At 43.1% G+C, this 24085-nt stretch overlaps 1 protein-coding gene and 1 long non-coding RNA gene across 2 annotated transcripts in view; one reads left to right on the top strand and one right to left on the bottom strand.

Moving 5' to 3' along the window:
* PDZRN3 (PDZ domain containing ring finger 3) overlaps positions 1–24085 on the top strand; it is a 235348-nt gene that overhangs the window by 131039 nt on the left and 80224 nt on the right.
* Positions 19317–24085, bottom strand: part of LOC147917076 (uncharacterized) — a 323483-nt gene continuing 318714 nt past the window's right edge. Inside the window, exon 4 of the long non-coding RNA XR_015552247.1 lies at positions 19317–19593. This is a non-coding gene — a long non-coding RNA (uncharacterized LOC147917076). The remainder of the gene's footprint in view (positions 19594–24085) is intronic.

Raw genomic sequence — 24085 nt, 5'->3', positions numbered from 1 at the left:
GGCAAGGAGAGCAGTGTGGGAGAAGGTGGGAAAGATGGATAGAGCTATTTGGGGAAAAGATAAGTTTTGTTCCTCATAGCCCTCTTTTCCTTAAATGGTACCTGTGTCTTTGTACAACTCACTCTCTTGAGTTAATTACTGCCTAAAAGGCTCAGCTGTTTCATCCCAAAGAGATTTAAGAGAAAAACATAGATTTTAGTTCGTTTCCTTCAAAGGGCAATTTCGTTTAGTTACTAGAGGACCTGTGCTGGCGTATGTGTTGACAATTAATCTAAAATCAAACCACACTGCCCGCCTTCCATTTGTCCCCATTAAATATAAAAACCTAATGCCTCCATCACGACCTTACCGAAAAGAGCTTATCTAAAATTGGGGGAAATCAGTCCTACAGTAGGTGTATGATGTGTTTTTTTCTGCACACTGCTCTGAGATAAGAAAACAGTTTCTGGGCTTCTCATTAGGCGATGTTTCTGGGAGGCCTTGCCCTGTTGTGAATTGGCCTCGAAAGTGAGCGCTGTAAGTGGTGAGCTGTAAAGGGCCCTAGTTCTGGCGGTGAGTGACAGATCGTTGGGGAGGTAAGATGGGTCCTAGACATTTTCTGCACTTGCCTCAAATAGCTGTACAGAAATTATTCAGCTTAAACAAGAGCCATTTTTAGACACTTGCAGAAATTCAAGATTGTGAATGTTTTGGCTATTTAATGGGGGCACATTTGTTCTGAATTTGCAAAAAAGATAGTTTTCTTTCCATCCAGAGAAGAAAGCTTGGCTGTCGTAAGAGAGGAGAGCTCTGAGGTGGCCCAGACAGTCTCAGCAGTAATTAGCTGGGATCAGGTAATTGTGACGTCTTCATCTTGAATGTTATAATGGACGGATTAGCCTGCCTCCGCCTCTCAAAACACAGAAAGGGAAGACAGCCTTCTCCTGGGAGCTGCACAGAATGAATGTATAAAATTACCATTTAGGTTCCTCTGCTCCCTTTTATTATTTAAGTACTTATTGTATTGGTGATATTTTTCCAGTGATATACAATCATTATCTTCTTTTTAGAGAAGAATATGATCTTTTTTTGTGTGTGAGGAAGACCGGCTCTGAGCTAACATCTATTGCCAATCCTCCTTCTTCTTTTTTTTTTTCTCTTTCCCCCTCAAAGCCCCAGTAGATAGTTGTGTGTCATAGTTGCACATCTTTCTAGTTGCTGTATGTGGGACGCCACCTCAGCATGGCCGGAGAAGCAGTTGTGTCGGTGCGTGCCCGGGATCCAAACCCGGGCCGCCAGTAGCGGAGCGCGCACACTTAACCGCTAAGCCACGGGGCCGGCCCCCAGAACATGACCTTCTAATAATACGACACAGAATTAAATGCTACTTAAATTCAGTAAAAAAAAAGTTTTTTTTCGAAAAAGTGCCTTGAATTTCAAAACTTCAAACTGTCACTTAGGCAACATCTCTGTAAACTTAGAGATATTGGCGTTATTGAAAAACAGTACAGCAAGTGAACATATATGTCCTTCTCTTTTCAAAGTCAATATTGTGGAATTTTTTATTATATTTGTTATGAAAATCCATTTGATTCCCATGTAGAAGGGAAATTTTGAATATATGTTTTAACCAGTTTATTGGTGGCGAGGGGGAATAGCATAAAATACACTAGGCATCAACGTTGGAGCAAAGACATTTTAACTACATAAGACACAATTACCTTATAATAGACCACAGGTTTAAAGCTGTTTCTTAGGTTGATTTATTCATATCATTCCAGTACCTTCAAAATATTTACTTTGATATGAAATAAATATCTGACCTTTGACACATCTGATGGTAAAGTTTAGATGTTATCTGTGCCAGTCTGCTGCTGGCAGCTTCACAAAGAATCAAAAAATTCAGTTCTGCCTCCCAGCTTGGCCACTGCTACGCTGAGGAAACTTGCATGGACTGGATAAATTAAATGTAGGGCTTTTTCTTTATTTCTTTTTTTTTCTTATTGTGGCAAAATATACATAACTTAACATTTGCCATTCTAACCATTTTATATTCACAATATTGAACAATCATCATCACTATCTATTTCCACAATGTTTTCGTTACCCCAAACAGAAACTCTCTAACCACTAAGGAAATGTATGGCTGTTTTTGTTGGTTGATTTCATGAGGTGGTTTTCAGTTTTTTAAAAATCATACCGATTGGGGCCGGCCCCGTGGCTTAGCGGTTAAGTGCGCGTGCTCCGCTACTGGCGGCGCGGGTTCAGATCGACGCACCGCTTGTCTGGCCATGCTGGGGCCGTGTCCCACATACAGCAACTAGAAGGATGTGCAGCTATGACACACAACTATCTACTGGGGCTTTGGGGGAAAAAAAAGGAGGAGGATTGGCAATAGATGTTAGCTCAGGGCCAGTCTTCCTCAGCAAAAAGAGGATTAGCATGGATGTTAGCTCAGGGCTGATCTTCCTCACCAAAAAAAAAAAAAAAATCATATCACACTGATTGAACCAACTGAACCCTTTCCTTTCTGTCTCATGCTCCTCTGCAGTCTGAGAGTGCCCTGCTGGCTCTAAAACCATAGAAATTCCCAGCTGTATATTTCAGTCTGGATGGTAATCCCACCCCTCCTATCCATGGGCCTTCACACAGGCCATAGAATTTGGTGTTATTGCCCATCGGAGTCAGATTCAAGCTGTTGACCTAAAAGCAGGCCGTATTCCCAGCCACCAGCATCTCCCAGACCCTACTGTCTGGTAATGTGCTTATTAGTTTTCTGTTTCCCTCACCACACACGTCTGTCCTTGTAGTGTGCTGTTTCCCAGCTTCCTGTCAGCTTGATCCACTTACCTTCCTCTGATGAAGATAAAGTTTTTTTGCACAAAAGCCGCTCAGCTGCATCCCCTGGTGTGTGTTGGCAAGGGCATTGGTAATAGCTTTAAAATTCACTTAAAGGAATTGGAAACAGTGAGTCACGTGCAATCATTGCCAGACATGTTGTTAATTACTTGATAGAGATGCTACACGGGCCGCCTTTTGGTTGTAATTATAGGTTTTTATCATCCTTGCCTTGCCTGTAAGTTTTTCCAAATTTCTTGCTGAACATTACAAGTGGAGATAGATAGGTTAACACATTATCAGATTACTTGCCGGTTTCCCTGAAATTGACTTAACTTATTTAATTGTCATCCTTTGCACGCTAGCTACATTTCTTTGAGTGCCTGCATTAAAAAAACCATTTTTCATCCTCTTATAGTTTAAAACGAACATTTCCTGGTACCAGTAAGTTTGGACTTGACAAAGATCTCATTCAGGAAGTTGTTGGAAGATTAAAATACTACTACCTATCCTAAAATCAGAGCTTAATTCTTTGTGATGCAGTCAAACTGTATTTGACTTTGAAGCTGCCAGATGTTTAGTGGCCAAATAGTGGTAGGAAAACTTCTCCTACCATGAAGAATCTGAGTTAGGAGCAATATCTGAACCACTGAAAAATCCATCTATCATTGATTTGAATTCTGTAAGGGTCTCATTCTGCAAAGAAATAGAGTTTGGGGAAAGTATTTTTTATTCCACGAGGATGGTGTTGCTGTTAACAATTAATTATTAAATAATTCTTCCTTATCCTTGTTTTACAAGTCAGAGAACTGAGAACCATAGAAAGCTTACTTAAAAAAAACCATGTAGAGGGGCCAGCCACGTGGTGTAGCGGTTAAGTGCGCGCACTCCGCTGCTGGCGGCCCGGGTTCGGATCCGGGGCGCGCACAACGCACCGCTTGTCCAGCCATGCTGTGGCAGCCTCCCATATAAAGTGGAGGAAGATGGGCACAGGACCAGTCTTCCTCAGCAAAAAGAGGAAGATTGGCATGGATGTTAGCTCAGGGCTGATCTTCATCACACACACAAAAAAACCCATGTAGATTTGTTGGAAATTGGGAAAAGGAAGAAAGGTTAGAATATATGCCCCTTCTGCCTTCATTTTAAAGTTAAATTCACTCCTATTTTAATCTTATCTCACTTCCTCTACGGGAACATTTGCTCTCCCTCTTTCTGGTGCCTCCCATTCTGCTCACAAAGGAAGCCCAAGCCTCCTTTATACCAGCTTCTCAGACTTTAATGTGCAAACAGATCAGCTGAGGATCTTGCAAAGGTGCAGATTCCAATTCATTTACTCTGGAGAGGGGCCTGGTATTCTGCATTTCTAACAACCCCATGGATACTGCTACTGGTCTATAGACCATACTTTGCGTAGCAAGGCTCTAAATTTCACTCTTTTCCAAGGCCACACCTTCTCCCTTTTGAAGGTACTGCCTCATTTGTCTCTCACACACACACACACACATTTAATACTAGTCATCTTCAAAGAGCAATCCTTGCTTTCTTTTCTGACTTGCTGAGTCACAGCCTGGCTTCTTCCCCCAGCTCTCTGCAGAAGCTCTTCTGGCCAAGGGCATTGTAGGACCTTTCTGCCATCATATCCAGCAAGTACTGTCAGTTCTCACCTGGGTCCTGTGGGGCATTTGACCAACGACTCCCCTTCTCTGGGAAATGATCCTCTGACCTCACCTCTCTTGGGAATGCTCCAGCCAGTCATGACTTATAACTCGCAAATCAACATGCCTCTCTCCAGAATCCAGATCTGTATTTCCACCTATCTCTGGGACATCTCTGCTCAAATGTCAAGGTACCTCAAACCTAAGGCGTGAGTCCGGACTCCTCCTGCTCTCCTTCCTCCTCACCTTCCCAGTCTTTCTTAACATCATCGTCATCCACTCAGTTGTTCAAGTTAGAAACCTTGGAGATGTCCGGGACTCTCCTTGCTCACCCAGCTGTCGATTCCTGCAGTTCTAAGGTCATATTCCCTCTCATATCCATTCCCTCCTCTGCATGTCCAGCCCAAACTCCTCCACCCCGTCACCTTTGCCAGGACTGTTAGATCTCCTTCCTTATTTCCTACCTCCCCTCTGTTTTCTCCTCTCTCCAGTCCTTTCCTTTTACTACCTCTAAGCGTTAAAATTTTTCTAGAACCCTGATCTGGTATATCTTTTCCCTATGAAAAAAGTTCTACTGCCTGGCGTATAGTTCCAGTAACTGGCCTCCAGTGCCCTTCGAAGCCTCTCCCCGCCCCCACTTACCTCTCTAGTCTGCTCTCACCCAAACTTTACACACTAGCCATCCCGTGTCCCAAATATGCCCGGGAATGTCCCACTTTGATGCCTTTGCATCCACTGTCGCCTCTATCTGGGAGACCCTTCCTAGCCTTGTCAGTTAAATACAACTCGTCTTTTAATTGATGGAGTTGCACTTTTCATTTCTAGAAAAGGGACTAAGAGAATTGACTTTCTGTCCGTCCTCTGAAAACAAATCAGAGAAAAGCAAAAGCAGAGGGTGTTTCACTACAGACTCGGAAGCATAAGCAGGTCATAGTTCACAGATACTATTCACGGTCAACTTTTCCACCAAATTCTTGGTTAAGCCACTGTTCCGAGAAAGCAGGCTCCAAGTAGATACAGGTTATATGTGGCTTCATCCTAAATCCTTCTGCATTGTTCTTCTGTAATGCTGTGTTGTGAATAACATGATCAGCCAGATTACTGACCTCACTTTATAACATATGCAATTAACTTATCTCACCTCCAGATTTGCCTTTGAAAGAATAGGCCCATGTATATTGGCTTAACTACACGGCAGCCACATTGCCCAGACAAGAGAGAGTGACAGGAAACTTGAAATAGCATATGATAGCTCATATGGTAGCATCTGGAACTAAAAAATAAATTTTTCCTCCTCTGTAAACACTTCAGCATTTGTGAACGGGGCACATTTCTTCCCTGGGATGACCGACAGTCCTGTGAATGCATGGTTGACAGACCATCCTGATGGCAAAAGTGCGTCCAGCTGAAATGCTTTGTGTTAACTGCTCTTTCTCAAATCTTCATTATGTTGACTTTACAAATGGGAGAGAGTGAGTTCAAGAAGGAGCATCTTGGTGGCTTATGGCCTTCTTGAAAATGAAGCTCTTCCCTTAATGCTGGTAGATTTTTCTTGGTGACATTGTCCCTTCTGTGTGCTTTGATCAGCCACTTGGATGCCTAGGATCTCTGTGACAATCACAGTCATCTTTTCTTGTTTAGTTGACCTCCTCTGAAGTAGAGAGCAAGTTTCATCTCTACTCTGGATTATGAAGTGAAGGCAAGGCATGCATGTTTGTGCTCTTCTGTTGTCTAACGCACAAGAATTTGATTTACTATAAAATAAGAACCATCAATAGCAATTCCCTAAGCCTTGTGGTATCCAAAGAAAAATCATGCATGGGTAATGAGGACAGTTGGAGAGTGGCGCTTACTTTGGATTGACCCAGGGCGTGTAGGATAGCTTCTGAATCTGCCCTGCAGAAGGACAGGATGTGGTCTGACCTCAGAAACAGTGTAAGTTCACGACCCCTTCAATGCTATATTTCTAGGTAATGGTGTCTTGTGGCAACCCAGGGTCCTTTACTTTTATTGTTGTCCCAGACCAGCCCTGTGGATATCCTAGGGCACTGCCCCACTCCTTGCAGGGTCTTAAGTACTTAATCAAGCTTACTCAGGAGACTCCCATAATAGACAAGAACCTTCTCTTAGTATATTCCATGGCTACTTTGGGGTGCCTGATGTTTTTTAAAAATAGAGTTGAAGACTGTTCGAGATGTTTAAAGAAAAAAAAAAAAAAGCCTCCAATGCTTTAAGGAGCCAGGTAGTAAAGTGTGATTTGGCCTTCTAACACAGCCTAGCTGAGTGAAGGCCACTGTGGCCAACTAGCAGAGGGTGTGTCCATATAAAGTAGTCCACTGTTTTTTGTTTTTTTTTTTTTGAGAAAATGAAGAGTTGAGACTCTCAAGTGGATTCATCTCCAATGAGTTCCAGCCTCATCTCTTCCTGAGGGCTTCCCTCTAAGGATGGGTCTAGGGTTCTTGAGTTCTGTGTCGCAAAATCAAAATGTGTTTTCTCTTAGAAACAGAATTGTAACAATCTAATGAACTAGACTTGTGATGGTGTTAATATAATTGCTCTTGAGATAAATTATGAATTCACTGCAATTAAATAGACACATTTCTGTGAAAAATGAACTTAAGAAGGGAGCAACTTACTTTTCCATGCTCTCATCCCATACCTGCCCCAGGCATGACTAATCAATCATTGCCTTCTTATTCTCAGAGCCCACCCGTGGCTTCAGAGTACTCTCAGTTTGTCACTCCAGGCAGCCACTACCAATCAATCAAAGATACCATTAATGTTGAAAACGATTTGCCATGTTTGGATAATAGAAAGAACATGGCTGGAATTCAGAACACCTGTGTTTAGTCCTGACACTACTGCCAGCTAGCTTTGTGGTTTGGGTCAAGTCTTTTTCATTCTTCTTGGGCCTTTCTCTGCTCCTCTATAAAATAAAGGAGGTGGATTGGATAATCTCTGATGTCTCTTATATTTTTAAAATTACACTAAATTTTATGAACAACCTGTTCATAAATTTGAATATTTTATCCTATTTTTTGTAGAGTAAGGAAAAAGATAGGCAATGTGCTGCTTATGAGCTCAGTGGGCGCCCTTGTGTCCAGCTCTTTGGCTTGTAGGAGATAGACTCCTATCGTCAAACCTTTTTATTAAGTTTAGTTAATTCTGTTATCTCTATTCTTTGTTATTTTAAGATGAGAGCAGAAGGTTATTCTCCAAAGTGATACACTCCTGGATGGGCACTGTGACCCGTTTACCTTCTGGCACATCTAGTCACCGTACACAGTGCTTATGTCAGAGGATTCAGAATCCACGTGAGAAGCCCTGTAAGAATGAGCAATCTGTGTGCATAGTGGTGAAGAGCACAGGTTTCAGGGTCAGGACAGACTGGGGCCAAATCCCAACCCTTCCATTGACTAGGCTGTCATGATGTTGGGCAAGTCATTTACCCAGACCCTAATTCCCTAGCTGTAAATTAAGAATATGAGTACCTAACTCACAGGAATGTTAGAAATGAATGAGATGGTGCGTGCAAATAAGCAGTCAGTAACCCCAAGAAAATACAGAAGCTGCTGGTCCTCTTCTTGTGCTGGAGAGAAGATGTTGTGGAGCATGTGGTTAAGAAAGCAGTGTGTCCAGGGGCAGCAGCCACCGTAGACACACTGAATTGAGAGTGAGGGCGTGGAGGAGGACAGTATTTCTTTAGGCTGATCCATCATCTGGTTGTATAGTTGTGCTGGGGGTGCAACTTGATGAAGGGAAAGTCCCCACTCGAAAGGCGCACACAGTGTAGTGGGGAGGGAGAGGTGGAAACATCAGCCCTTCTTCTCAACGAACCGAGCGCTGTTACAGCAGCAAGCAAAGACTGTGGCCAACAGGGCAGGGAGGGGGTCAGGGGAGAGCTTTCTAGGTCAGACTTGAAGAGCTGAGTAGAGACAATATCCAGGAAAGAATAGAGCAGAGTAGGCCTTCAGCGTGGTTTAGAAGAGAGCTAGACAGAGAAGTCAGACTAAGATGGGGAAGCCTTCCCAAGCAGAGCCCCGCGTGTGCGGAGGACCAAAGGTCTGAGCCTGCTTGCCTGCGTCTTGGAGTGAGACCCGTTCAGCAGAGGCAGAATACGGAGGTTCGATGGGGCTCTTGGCAGCAGTGAAGACCAGACTACAAAGGGCTCGCGAGGTGCCGGGCTCTGAGAGGTTTGAACTCTTCCGGACTTTATGGCCTGTTGGCCACAGTTTTGACAACAGCGGCTTCAGCCGTGCCAGACCTCAGGCTGGCCTTCATGCCACAGTGGTTTAGGATCAGGGACTTCTCTGGCAGGCAGTCACAACAGCCAAGGGCAGATGCGGTTTGTCTGGTGAGGAGGAGTATTAATAGAGTTATTAATAGTTAGACCCTGGCTTCAGGTCTTACCCTAAGAATGGTGGTTTGAACTTCTCCGTAATTGGATTGCCCCCAATAAAATCACATTACAAACAAAAGGGCTTATTGGAACACCTGGTGCCGGCATCTATATTGGAAATTGTATTCCAGTGCACTACACTGTCCCTTGCACCTAACCTAATTTCCTCCTCCTCCTCCCATCATCTACCCCTCCCACTCAGTCTGTCGCTCCAGCTTTGCCAAATAACACCACGCACAGCCATGTAGGAATCATGGCTCTTTGTTAGCGAATATGTGAGAGCCCACAACATTTGTGAAGGCTGAGTTGAGCTTCCCACATAATGAATCGGGAGCATGGGCTGGGGCAAGGGACAGGAGGGGAGACAGGGGGACAGGAGGGGTTGCTTTGGGTTGCTCCATCCACCTGGTTATGCTGATTGAGGAAAGAGAAGGGGAAAGAGAAAGGCCCGGGTCCCTTTTATCAAAGCTCTCATTACAGACACCATTTCGAAGCACTTCTTGGTGGCTACACAAATGGTGATCACCTTCTCAGGCTCAGCCCACACGTGGATCTCGTGTTTGAGCAATTCCAACAGGTGCCTGCCTGGGGCTACAGCAGGCTGGTGGATGACTCCCCCTTGGTGTTCTTGGCGAGTTGTTGGATGTGGCCAAGCAATGGCGTAACAGTGGAAATGGAGATCACTGGGTCAATGTGGGAAAGTGTATGCCGGCAGAAAGGAGCCCCTGCTCGAAGGAGAGGCACTCCGGGTTGGGTTCTGCTAATTGCTCCCTTCACAATTTGAAAACACTGAAAAACAGAAGGAATTTAACTTTTCCTCCTTGGGGGCCAAAAGAGCATGGATGCTCTGAGTGGCAGTTTTATTTGAAGTTACTTTGATATATGATGATAGTGTCATGAAGAAATGAGATCTTAAAAAGCCAGGGCGTTTTTCAAGCTGCGTGAGCTCAAAGGAGCAGAGAATTCTTGAAAGTAGAATAGGATTTAGGCCACTTTTCTTCTTTTCCCATCCCATGAGTGCTCATGATAAGTAAGTCTCAGTAGTGAACAGATGTTCATTCAGAGGCGAATTATATAGAACCAGAGGTTCTGCTCCAAAGATAAAAGCTGTATGTTGATTAATCAATTCTATAAGACTTGGTCGAAATGGGTTTTTTAAAACAATATCAGCATGCAGTTTCTGTTAATCCCTATTAATCTTATAGCGATTATAACCCCACCTGAGATGCACTGCAGAAAAAAGGCAACATCAGTCAGAGGGCTGGACCTCTCTTTCACTGTTTAAAATTCTGCAACTGCTACTGAACCCAGTAACAGAAACTCTGAAGTTACAGTTTCCCTGCAGGTTCAGGATTTGGCCAGAGTAAAGCACGTTCACCCTTCTGTGCTTTGATTTTGTCTTAAAGATAACCATGATTAGTGACTCAGGACAGCATTTAGCCAGTTTTGTTCTCTAAATGTCATTGGTAGTCAGTAAATTTTTACACCAAATAAAAATCTTGATTTGTTACAGGTTTTTTTGGGATTAGTGAGTCCTTGCTTTCATTATTTTTGAATGTTTGAGAACACTTTTGGAGCATTAGGAAATACTGTTGGCTCAGTCAGCAGCCCACACAGAGGATTTTAATGTGCATAATCCAAGACCATGGTTAATCCAGAACTGTGGACAATCGAGGAATTATTTGCCTTTGCTTTTAGTGTGTGTTTTATTTTGTATATTGAAGAGTGCTCTGTCAGAGGAGACGTCCTGGGTTAAGAACATGGGCCTTGGGGGGCTGGCCCAGTGGCGTAGTGGTTAAGTTCGTGCACTCTGCTTTGGCGGCCCAGGGTTCACGGGTTTGGATCCCGGGCGTGGACCTGCGCACTGCTTATCAAGCCATGCTGTGACAGGCATTCCATATAAAGTGAAGGAAGATGGGTGCAGATGTTAGCCCAGGGCCAATCTTCCTCAGCAAGAAGAGGAGGATTGGCAACAGATGTTAGCTCAGGGCTAATCTTCCTCACCACAAAACAAAAACAAACATGGGCCTTGGAACCAGAGGCCTGGAATCTAACTATGTTTGCTGCTTCCCAGCTGTGTGGCCTAGAGCAAGGCACTTTCTTTTGCTGAGCCTTGGTTTCCTCCTCTGTCTAATGGGAATAATAATCATCTTGATAGCTAACAGTTAGTAAGTGCTTACCAGGTGCCAGGCACTGTTTTTAGTGCTTTACATGTCACTTAATCTTCACTGCAACCCCATGAAGTGCAACTGGGAATAATAAAATAGGACCTTCATAATAGGGTGTGATGTATTTTTAAGTGAGATAGTTTATGAAAAACATTTCACACACTGGTACATTATAAGAACTCAATAAATACGTGGTGTCAAGGATGGTTGTATTAGCTATCTATTATAACTGCTGGATATCAAATTGCCCCACAATTTAGCGCTTTAAAAAAACAAAAACTTATCTCCTCCCACAGTTTTTGAGGGTCCAGAATCTGGGGGAAGCTTAGCCAGGTGGTTCTGGTTCAACGGTCTGTCTCTCATGAGGTTGCAGTCAGGCTGTTGACCAAGACTGTGGTCATCTGAAGGCTCGACTGAGGGTCCATTTCGACAGTGGTTCACTCGCAGGGCTGGTGGCAAGCCTTCCAGTCTTCGCTGGCTATTGTCAGGAGGCCTCAGTTCCTGGACCCAGTACCACATGGGCCCAGTACCAGTGGGCCTCTCCAAAGGGCTGCTGAAGACATGCCAACCGGCTTCCCCCGGAGCAGATGATCAGAAAGGAGGGGACAGGGAAATAAGCAAAAGATGGAGACTGCGGTGTTTTCTATAACCTCGTCTTGGAAGTAACATACCATCACTTCTGCCACATCCCGTTAGTCACACAGAACCACTCTGGCATGATGTGAGAGGGGACTCCACAAGGGTGTGAATACCTGGAGAAGGGGGGTCACTGGGGCATCTTGGAGGCTGACTGCCACAGTGGTACTTGTGTACTGTATCTCTAAGTATGTTGAGTCACATCCCAAACCACGAAGGTGGAAAGCTCACCAGAGACCCTAGGAAAACTTGCCTGGAATTAAGGATTTGCCGCCGAACGCCTACCTGCCTAAGCAGTCAGTATGTGGGTTCATGTTGTAGGTTAAGTGCAACGCCCATGTGTGTGTGGGGAGTATGTTCCATGACTTTTTATTTGCATACACCGAGATGGTACCAAATGCTTGTGTTTGCCCCTCTGCCATTTGTGCATCCTACCTTTTATTTTAATATTCTGGTACATATTTTTTGATCTCCTTCCACTGCAGACACAGCTCATCTTACAGTCAGTTCTAGAAGTATATAGCAACTCCTAGCTAAAGGTTCATTTCATTACAAACTGGCTGAAGGCACTGAATTTATATTCAATCACCAGTCTGAGTGTTTCCCCCCAATTTTCTGGGGACGGATTCACTGCAATATTCCCTTAAATGGACTTTTTGGCCTTTCTCTCAGGCCTGCGTTTGACATTTTCTCAAGAATGTTTATTTTTTAATTTACAACTTTGAGAGGTTTATTTTATGAGATGGGTTTTATGCAACAAAATATAATGGGTTCAGAGGGGGGGAAATCCCTGTGAATTTGAAATTGACTGCCATGAGGAGGAATTATTCATTTCATTTGTGGGAGAAAAATGACAGCTAACATCAAAGCAGAAAGGTTTCAGGTCTCAATTCACAGATGGAACAAATCGCCTTTCGTAAGTCAGCACGTTGGTATTGCGTTCTTGCTGTAAATATCTATTTGCGAGGCTTTTGGAAGGATGTGATGAGGGTGTGAGCTCTCAGTGGAGGATTTTCACAGGGTCCACTTGGCTAAAGGGGCCTTTTGAATTAAAACAAAAGAAAATGAAGGCTCTTGCCTCATCAGAACATCAGAGCTTGGAATCAGATGAGCATGTCTTTATTCCCTTTCTTCTTTCTAGGGCTGGTGATCCCCTCTGTTTTTCAAAAAGAAGATGCCTGGATACTTGATGCCTGGGCTTGCTCATTCTAATAATATAATGGTGAAATATTAACTTATCAAAGTGCTGGGAGCTTTAATAACCATTCTGCCCTGACTCTTTGAGCAGAGAGGACTGGAAAAATCGCCATGCTCCCATTTTCACCCCAGCTCCCCGTACCACTCCATTAATTTCCAGGCGTCGGCCTTCATTAGCGACCCCGTGGCTGAAGGACTGTGTTATGAGGCTGCAGGGTCATGAACCGCACCATCTACCCCTTGGTTCATTTCACAGCTTGCTCCTTTCCTAATGCCTTACGGCTCGTTTTTCCCCCTTCACTTGGCAAGAGGGACCTTTCCCAGGGCCTGAAATGGATGGGTCTCCCGCTGGCTCTCTTTTGTTTAATGCCTCTCTATTCTCTGATCTTAAAAGTGTACACCGTCACCATAATAGTAGCATTTGCTCCGCGCTCTCACCACAAATGAAGTTTGGGTTGCAAGGAAATTATGAACCCGCAGTGTTTTAACGTAGCCATTTTTCTTACCAAGTCAATTTTTAAATGAAGATGGAACACAAGAGGATGACCTTGTTATGCAATATTTAACTCTAATCTGTAATCCCCATGATGGAAGATGGTACTTGGTGAGTTTAATCTACTCGACTTTTTTTCATAAATAAGGTAATTATGAGATGTGATTACATTTTCCCACTGACCGCCGTGGATAGCAGTCTGCTTTAGAAATCCTGCGTGTATCAAATAATCTTCTGAAGCTGATAGAAACAGGGGAGACACACCTGCTAAGCACTGGGATTTCTCCCAGCTGTCTGGATGACGAGCCATGTTGCCTTTGACCATTTTCTTTGGTGATTGGCAAGCTGGGGAAGACCATAGCTAATTCTAAAAGTGCCCACCAAGGTGGGCAGTGGGAGCAGAAGTAAAGTATTTTTCCCTTAAAAGAGGTACTAGGTGCATAAAGGAGTGATTTATAAACATTGAGGAGACAGCTTAGCATGGTGGTTAAGAACATAAACTCTAGATCCAGGCAGGTTTGGGTTTAAATCCGAGTTCTACTACTTAGTAGATGTGTGACTAGTATATTAGTTATCTATTGCTACATAACAAATTACTCCAAAACCTAGTAGCTTAAAACAGCAACGTTTATTTTGTCACTCAGTTTCTGAATGTCAGGAAGCTGGAGTGGCTTAGGTCTGAGTGGCTCTGGTGCAGGGTCTCTCCCAAGGCGACCGTCAGCTTGTTGACTGGGGCAGCAGATGTCTGAGGCTTGCCTGGGGCTGGAGGTGCCACCTCGGAGAACACTCTCGTGATTATTGGCAAGAGGCCTCAGTTCCTTACCACATGGATCTGCTCGTGACGTTACAGTGGGCTTCCTGGAGAGCAGGTGATCCCAAAAGAGAAAGAGAGGGCCTACAGTGGAAGCCTTAGTGTCTTTATACCCTAATCTCAGCAGGGACACAAAGCCACCTCTGCTTTTTTCTGTTGGTCACACCGACCAGCCCTGGTACATTATCCAAGACTGTGAATACCAGACAGGGCCCACTGGGCCCCTGGAGGCTGGCTACCACAGTCAGGCAAGTTGCTTAACTTCTCTGAGCCTCCATTTCTTCATCTGTAAAATGAGGAAAATAATACTAACTTCAATGGTTATAGTGAAGATTGAATTTTAATGGACGTGTTTAGTACGTCATCTTACTCTTGATAAACTCTCTTATTTTTATCATCATCATTGTTGTCAATATCTACTCTGTAAGTTTCTACAGTGTTTAAGTGGGCCTATAGATCTCCAATTCCTGTTTTTTTTTCTCTTTGCCACTAATAATCCTCCCACCTCCTTGAACTGCGCACTCTTTCACTCTCTTAGCTGCCCGTAATTAGAATCCATCAGAATGTCAATACCTAAAGTCAGAGAGGTAGCCTTGCCAAATCTTCGCTGGCTAACATTGAGGATATGGTTAATGGTAGAATTTGCAGAGAACCTGCACAAAACATTGGCCATATCATTAAAACAATGAGAAAAACATTTTCTGCAAATGAGTTTTTGGTTAGAGAACTAATACTGGAGTTTGAGAAAAGCTAAGGGCAAAGGAAGAAAGTAATAGCAGAAAGTTGTAGAACATGCCTTCTCTTACTAAATAGGGTTCATCAGTATTCACGTACCCCTTTAAGGATCTGATAAGGTCTTTGGACTTTCTTCCTGGAATAAAGCTCATGTGCACACATCCAGGCTGGCATACAATCTTAAGAGGTTCCCAGCTCTCATCCCTTGACTCCAGGTTAGTCAACTCAGTCTATAGAAAAGGAGCAAGAATGCAGTAAAGGCCAACATATTATGTCGAGTTTAATGCATATTTTTATCTAAAGTGAGTAGTAATTTGGTGTTCCTTTGTACACATCAAACAATCATTTGCAGAGCTACATGTATCAGACTTCTGCTGTTTTTGACAATTTACCTGCTACTTCAGCTTTCCGAGCGAGGCCAGCTACCCGTAATTTGTTTTCCTCAGCCATGATGTAATCATTAAGTTGCCATAATGAAGATTGAAGGTTTAATAATGGGAAGTGTTACAAATTCCAATTTAATCATTCCTAAATTGATTAGTGACTTTTTCCAAATGCCTGGCCGTGGAAAAACAGAGGGCTAAGAGAGACGAAGTGCTGTGGTCCGAGTTTGATAAATGGTGCTTTGGTGCAGCCGTAATTGAGTTATTGAATTTACTCATCTTCCAAATGGTGTTTGCATTGTCTCAGCCATATGTGTTGAGGGCCAGAGAAAGGTCATTAGAAGCCTCAGACCAGGGGCATGTATGGGTTACAGCAGTTTGGAACAGCGACATCGAGGTTAGTCAATTAAAAGAAACACCCAGCGCAAGGTGTCCCGGAGGCTCCTGCCACAGAGTGGTCAGTGGCCAAATCCCAAAGGCCTGTTTAAAACAGTCTGAAGATTCTGTAAGTAAATATCTGCTCTTGGCCTCCGGCTGTTTAGCCCCTGACAAATGACCTGAGTGAGCCCCTGCAGGCAGATTTGAAGGAAAGGACACCCATAAACAAATCCAGCCCTGGCAGCTCCAACAAAGCCAAATTGAAGTAATTAAATAACATCACCGGCCTAGCTCACCAAAGAGATGAGCCGTATTGTTTTCTGCATTGCTTCACTAATGCCACGTGTGAACTTGTTAACTTTTCACTTAGGTTTTGCTCTACAGCATATCTTAAAAACAGTAGTAGATCACCCTTACACTTCAGTTTGAAAAATTCTGAGAACAGTTCTTGGTTTTCTTCTTTTTCCCCTGTAGCCCGCTAACTTAACTCTGTCTTTGCCCACATTCCAAGTGGGTGTGAACATTCATGCCACTTGTGTTTCGGTGTTATTAAATAGCCTTCCTTTTTCTCTGAACCTATTTATATAGCTGTCATACAATAGAAATTTTAATCTAAGGTTATTTTTCCAAATCCACGAGAAGTGGTATGAATAAGCATTCCAAACCGTAGAGGCTGAAGCCAGGAGCCATTTTGCCTGGGACCTAGAAAAGACACACCGTGACAATGCAGACAGAAGTCAAAAAGCGGGGAGAATCCAGTGACAGACAGCAAGGGAGTCCCAGCCCTCTTTGAGAGTTAATCCAGTGAGGAAGGCTGACTGTGGCCCAGCTGCCAGTTGGCATGGTGAGGGCCCTGTGTGTGGCAGTGGGCCAAAAACATGCATATGGTGGGCACAACTCATTTAACAAGCCACCTCAGAAAACTTGGTCTGCTTTACCTTCATACAAATACAGTATTCTAGAACCCTCTGAAAACACACCATATGTACTTCCCCAGATCCGCTTATAGATTAATTTGTGAAACATAGATACTGTGTAAGTTTCCTAGGGCTGCCATAACAAATTACAAACTGAGTGACTTGAAAAAGAGAAATTTGTTGTCTCGAAGTTCTGGAGGCTGGAAGTCAAAAATCAGGGTGTTGGCAGGGCCGTGTTCCCTCTGAAAGCTATAGAGGAATCCTTCTTTGCCTCTTTGTAGCTTCTGGTGGTTTGTAGTCTTTAGTGTTCCTTGGCTTGTAGATGCATGAATCCAATTCTGTGTCTTCACATGGCATTCTGCTTGTGTCTCTTCACATCACCTTCCCTCTATGTCCAAATTTCCCCTTTTTATAAGGACACCAGTCATATTGGATTAGGGCCCACCTAGTCACATTCTGAGGCTGGGGATTAGGACTTCAGCATCTTTTTACCGGACACGTTTCAACCCATTATAGATACTAAGTTTAAAAATTACAAAACAGAATCTAAATTCTTTCTTCTTGTGATCTAGGTCAATTTGGAACGTGTTTCTCATTGATATTTAATTTTCTGGATGTTAAGGGGAAAAGAAAGAATAGTAAGTTCTAACAATCGCCCCTAAAAATGTCAGTTTGTGATTGGTTGGTTTCAATGATTGGCTCAATGGGTCTTGGGTCCCTGAATTTAGGCCCAAGTTAACTAGTTCAGATGGCTTCAGCTCCAGGTTGTAGATTTCACTCCAACCCTGGCTGGCTTCTCTAGATTTGTGTGCCATTGTTTCCAGAAGGGTTTGTCAAAGAGCACAAGAGTATCTCCTTCCCATTCCAAAATGGCATCCACAGCCTATGGCAGGCAGTGGGTGGGATAGGAGAGCTACAGACCTAGATCCGGATCCTGCTACCACCTCTTATTGGCTGAGTGACCTTGGTCCTGTTACTGATGAATGACCTCGATCGTGTCACTTAGCTTTCCTGAGCCTTTGTTCCCTCATCCATAAAATCAGAGGATGAAGCTCAAATGAGATGGTATGAGCAAAGTACTTAGCACATAGCACGGCATAATAAAAAATTAGTTCCTCAAGCAGCCCATCCTTTGTATAGTCCTAGAACACGCTGCTATAATTTTAATAATCGTTAACACCATACTTTACAGTTTACAAAGCATTTTTACTCATTATTACATTTAATTTATGTTTATTGGCTTGCTAGACACTATTAAAAGTATAAAAATGCTTCTTTTAAATTATTCACAATTGGTGGCTGTAGCTATGAATCTTCCTATGTTAAATATTTTAATTATTTTTTAGCAAACAGCCACAGTTAGCAATCTCAAAGTGCTCATCCTCCAATGCAGAGGTTCTCAACTGGAGGGGATTTTGCCACCAGGGGACATTTGGCAATGTCTGGAGACACTTTTGGTTGTCACAGCTGAGGGTAGGGGTGCTACTGGCGTTCTAGTATGTAGAGGCCAGAGGTGCTGCTCAGCGACCTGCAAAGCACGGGACAGCCCCTCCAGCATAGAATTATCCAGCACAAGATGTCAGTAATGCCGAGGTTGAGAAGCCCTGCTTTAAGGTCCCAAGATATTTTCATGAGTAAGTGCTCACCTTCAATCAATGCATCCAATCAGAAAGTGGATGCCGGGTAAATAGCATTTTGTTTTTTATTTCCATCCTGCAAAGAAAACTATTTAAATCAGAAGCAGTATTTTCTAATGTTATGAAAGGAAAAAAAAAAAAACCCTGCAGCTTAAGTCAATAAGGATTTGATGAATACATATCCCTGGGGTATTGTGTTGCTGACAAATGACAGCCATGGACAAACCTGGCACTCAGGCCCGGCTTTAAACATTAAGTGGCTAAAGCTTTTGGGCTGGCCCCCACGTAGGATTCAGGGCGATTGCACAGTGAGCGAGCACACAGCACTGTGAATTGCACTCGGTGCCAACCAAGTTGTAGAGCAGTCCCCAAGAGCACGCCTGCTCTGGCGTGGTGGAGGAATCCGAGGTCACCATGACTCCAAATCATGTGACCTTCAAACTGTCGAAAGACTGATAGCTAGAGTTGCTCAGATTTAATTTATATTTAAGTGCTGAATCCATTTTTTTTTTTCTAGAAAGAAAATAGATGTTTGGTAGAATCAGAATGCCTAGTAATAATAATCCTAGGAATCAGGCCTCAGCCAAAAGTTGACATGCATCTTCTTATTTAATTCTCACAGCAGCTCTTTTGAGGGAAGTGCTGATTTTCCCATTTCACAGTTGTAGAAACTAAGGCTCTGAGATTAGGTGACAAGCCCCAGTTATGCAGCTGGTAAGTGTCAGAGCCAACATTAAATCTAGGATTGCTACCTCCAGATCCCCAACTTAATTCCTGGTTCAGATTTGCATCGATCAATACAATGAAAGAGTTTGGGTGGGTTTTTATTAATTAAAGACCACTGCCTTCAGTTGAGTTGTATGTAAAGTGTGTTGGACACCTGTTTTCAGTCTATCCCTGTGGTCACAATGCCTCTTATATGTAGTAAATCTTGGAAAACTTGGTTTGCCTTTTACAGCCCAGAAGGTAGGATATGTGTTTGCCAAACATCAGGCATTCATACGCCATCTTCAGTTTCCCATAGACATGTACCTCTTCACCTTCCTTTCCAAGTAGTTTTAATTGACTCAAATTTAAAACACTGTGTGACTATTTTTCAGGGTGAGGGGGAGAGAAGAGGCACTTAAAACAACACAAATTTATTATCTTAGAGTTCTGGAAGTCAGAAGTCTGAAATGTGTCCTGCTGGGTTATAATCAAGGTGTCAGCAGGGCTGCGTTCCTTTCTGGAGGCTCTAAGGAGAATCCACTTCTAAAGGCCAACTGCATTCCTTGGCTTATGGCCCCTTCTTCCATCTTCAAAGCCAGCAACGTTGGTATCTCTATTCCATAGTCCCATCTTCTTCTACCTCTGTCTTCCTTTTCTTTCTGTTGAAATAAAATACACAAAACATAAAATTTACCATTTACCCATTTTTTCTTGTACAGTTCTGTAGTGTTAAGTATATTCACATTGTTTGTGCAACCAATCTCCAGAACTTTTTCATCCTGCGAAACTGAAAACTGTAGTCATTAGACGACTCTCCATTCCCTCCCTCCCCAGCCCTTGGCAATCACCATACTACTTTGTGCTTGTATGAATTTGACTACTCTAGGGACCTCGTCTAAGTGGAATCATGCAATATTTGTCTTTTTGTGACTAGCTTATTTCACTTAGCTTGAGTAACTATATTTTAAATGGAAATTTTCTCTAACTTCTGGAAATGGAAAATCAGTAATGTTTGTCATAAAAGAAGGAATAACCGTAAAAATGAAAAGAGCCTATTATTAGATACTTGCTGGGTTCTGCTGTCTGTGGTCCACTCAGATGTCCTTCTTTCCCTTTGAGATTAGCAGATATTAGTGAGGTGCAAGATATATCAGCACCAAACTGAGACTCTCCCGTTTTCATAATCTGGGGGATAGCAAGAGGGTTGAGAAAGCAACACTCTCTTGTTCTGTGCTTCAGCATTCATTCAAAGCCTGTCCCCGTACTCCTTAGAAACAGCTGAGGTGCTACTGAGAATTGCCACTGTAGAACATCCAGGCAGCAAAGAAGAAATGGGCAGGAACAGTGAATAAGCAAACGGTCTCAGTGGAGAAACAAAGATTGTTCCTGGAGCACTTGGAGTGTCTGTGCCATCGAGTGCACTGAAACAAAAGAGTGGCTCTACCATCCTTCTTTCCTTCACCTGGGCAGCTTCTAGTTGCTCTTCAATTATGTGTCACCAGGTGGTAACAAAAGGCAGTTTAATTCTCCATGAAAATTAGGGCTTGACCTGACTCTCTGCCTTTACTGCGAGTACCTGGTGGTTAGAAGCTGCTCGTTAATCCCTTCGTGTAATCCCGTGAGATCACCAACCTTAAAATGAATCTCCAGTCCGTGCACTGTCTCTGCAGCTGGGATCAGAGGGAACATCAGATGGGGTCTGGCGATAGTCTCTGGATTATGGCTGTAGACAATAAACTGTGGATATCTTAGCAGAAAAGCCAAGATAAATTCCTAGGGACCCATTTTTGCCCCTCTTTAGAATCGACCCAATGCCTTACCAAGAAAGAATGAAATGATGCGTCACTTAACATGCTCGAGAGGAAAGGGGAAAAAAATCCTTGTTTTTCTTTTCCTAGAAAGTCTACATACATTTCTGCCTAGTTTTTTTATGTACTAAATATGCTTTCTTCCGTTCCTTTGTTAAAACAGAATCCAGAGACCTTATTGGGGGTGTATGGTTTTAAACAAGTGAAGTTTTTGAATTCACATCAAAGCAATTTGAAGGTCACTAAAATTCATTCTAGAGTTTCCGTGTGTTTAGGGAGAAGATAAAGATAAGCCCAGAACCATTTCTAGGTCCTGTGCATCTTTTAGGACTCCCCCTTTCACTCACACTGTGGAGCAGCCCCACCCCCAACTTAATGGACTCACTCAGGATTCTCTCCTGGGTCTGAATCCTCACCTTGAATGCCCTAGGCATGATCAGATGTCATTAATAAAGCCTGGTGTTCTAGGTGAGGTTTTGTTGTCATTTCATCACCAACTCTCCGAGACGCATCCACCCTGAGTGTCTTACCTTTTGTTGTTACTAATTGGCTTTTTCTTATGATCACAGATTTACAGGCCCCTTACAAGAACTCCAGGGGCCCTTACCTCCTTTTATCACACTCTCCTGTAGTCCTATTCAGCGATAACTGTTTGCTTGGGGAGAGAAGGAACTTTTGTTGGTCATTTCAGATAGGATACCATATGTCAAATTTGTAAAATCTTGTTAACATTGTGTTTTCTTCACTAGAGAATTACCCTCTAGTAGGGGAAAATGGAACTGCCAATTACAGCAGACTCCTGCTGTGAATAAACTGGTGTTATATTCCCAGACATCGGGCTGTGCAAGCAGAGAGCCCCCAATTGCCTTTTCCTTTCTTGCCTGATAGACAACGCTTTAGAATAAAGCATAATCAGCTCGACTGACAATCAGGAAAATACAGTCTTCAGTATCTGTTTTTATTTTAAGTTCTTCTTGTTTTGGAGACATATTCCAAAGCTATCCTACAATTTATTCCTTGATGTAACATTCAATCAATTGGAGGGCCAGAATTTGCTTAAAATGTTCAGTGTGTGTTTCAAAAGAAAGATAAAGGAATCTACCTAGTGACCAAAGAAACTTATGGGATATCAGCCTGTAACTATTAAAAAAGAAACCATAAATCCCTGTGGCAGTAGAACTAGTAAATTTTTTTAAGCTGACTCCTTGGAGGGGAATTTGGATCCTACACTAAGTTCTTAATTTTACTGGCACAGAGATATTAAAAAAGAAAATCATTTCTCTGGCACTAAACACAAATAATGTACAACAATAACCGTGACTTCCCAGTAGCCGTTTTCTGATTCTCAGACCAGTTCGCTTCATCATTGTATGGTGGTCTGGTCTTGCTCATTAATTTTGGTCCCTTCGGAGGTTTTCCTTAAAAAAATTAGCAAGGGATATTTTGTTTTGTTTCATTTTGGGTTTTATTTTCCAAATCCCTTACTCGAATTCTGCAGCCTGGAAACAGGTGACTCAGTGGATGTTCAGACCACATTCTCTACCACCGAGCCTAAGGAAGGTGATTTGTTGTAGAAAGAGGATGATTGATCTGAGATGAAGGAGGGGAAATCTATAGAAAAAGAGGAGAGGAGAGGATGAGATACAAAATGCAAAAACCTAAAAAGCACAAAAGAGGGTACGCTTCATCATTCATGAAATATTTAGTGAGTGCCTAGCACATACCCGGGCACCTGGGTGGGCTCTGAGGGTAAAGCAGTGGATACTACACCATTGCTGCCTGTGAGCGCTTCTGTTCTAGCCTGGGAGGGAGAGCATGCATACTCTATTCCAATGTAATTAAGACTCATTACATTACTGTTAATCAACCTAGAGGTACTTAACAATGAAACTGTGATCAAGGGTATCCAAAAACCTAACGGAGCAGAATCTGGGTTCCAAATAAAAAAAGAGATGCCCTTTTCTAAGTTATAAATCCTCTTATAGTAAATATTTATAGGGAGTTTCCAAATAATGAAGAATATCTGTAATAGGTAGCATCCAGCGAATGATAAACTGGCTCCTCGTGCTGCTGGTGTCTTGGGTTTTCTTAGGGGCAAAATCCTGTTGACACCGAGAAACCAGGCAGCTTCCAAATACTGTGTCATGAATCAGCCTCTTCTGTCTGAGGGTCTCAGCTGTCTGCTTCTTGATTTTGCTAGATCTTTCCTCCCCAAGTCTGACAGAGTAAGGATGGGCCCTGCTTGAGGTCACAATGCAGTGAGCCCCAGGAGAGCAGGAGTTCTGCCACTGCTCGCTCAATAAGGCCACCACTTCTTTCTGAAGCTTATCTTCTCTCCTCGTGAGTATGCAGACCTTCCTTGCAAGGCTAAAACTTGATCCTCACGTGGCTCTTTGCCTTTTCTTTTCCATCAGCGGTAGCCCCAACAGTGAGTAGTCGCAAAACCAGCAGAGCGACTAAGGGCGATGGTATGTTTTGGTAGTCAAGAGCACAGCTTGGAAGCAAGACAGACACGGGTGTGAATCCTGATTTGGGGCATAATACTGAGTCCCTCTGAACTTCTCGTTCTCATGTGTAAAAGTGTGACCACTAATGCATATGGCAAAAGGGTGTTGAAACAAATTAAACATGACAATGTGTGCAAAGTGCTTAGCGTGGTACCTGGTATCTGGTGGTGGCCGCCTAAGAAATGGCTGCGGCCGCTGCTGTTGTTAATGGAGAGAACGGGGCGAGGCCCTCTGACGGGACGTGCAGAGCGATCAGGAGGCCCAGTCTGGAGGCTTGGTTTTCTCCTGACATGCCATTATACCCAAACTAAAATGCTTGTAGACTTCTTGCTACATTATACCATAGGAAGACAAATTCTAGACCTTAAATGGCATCAAGTTACTTTTTCAAGGTTTGCAAGCTATATAACACTTTAGTGATGAAATTATGATTTTACACCTCTAGAGCAAAATTACTATTCAGATTGTTCTGAGTTGATTACCCTTGCCTTTCAACTAGAGACCTTCACAATCAAAACCGTGAGCATGAAGAACAGCGTTGTTGCAAATGCGTAATCTGTTTGACACCTTGCTTTTTACATAATTGAAAGAACACATATCCCAATTTACGCTCAAGGAAAAATGATATATGGTATCGATGTGAAACGTGAAAGATGAACTCTAATTTTTTTCCTCGTTAATGAATATTGAGCAAATAAATAGAGCATTTCAGGATCCTGGAATATATGGGATTCTGTGTATTTATTTTCTTCATTACTCTAGCCACAATGTCACCCAAGAGTATCTCAGAGATGACAACCGGGCAACTCTGTCCAGGCCCTGGCCCTGCCAGAGTG

This window comes from Ceratotherium simum, chromosome 5 (genome assembly GCF_057802395.1).
Source record: "Ceratotherium simum simum isolate JZ-2026a chromosome 5, ASM5780239v1, whole genome shotgun sequence".
NCBI classification, from domain to species: domain Eukaryota; kingdom Metazoa; phylum Chordata; class Mammalia; order Perissodactyla; family Rhinocerotidae; genus Ceratotherium; species Ceratotherium simum.
The sequence above is the reverse complement of the archived record's forward strand: the minus strand, read 5'-3'. Positions and strand labels throughout refer to the sequence as shown.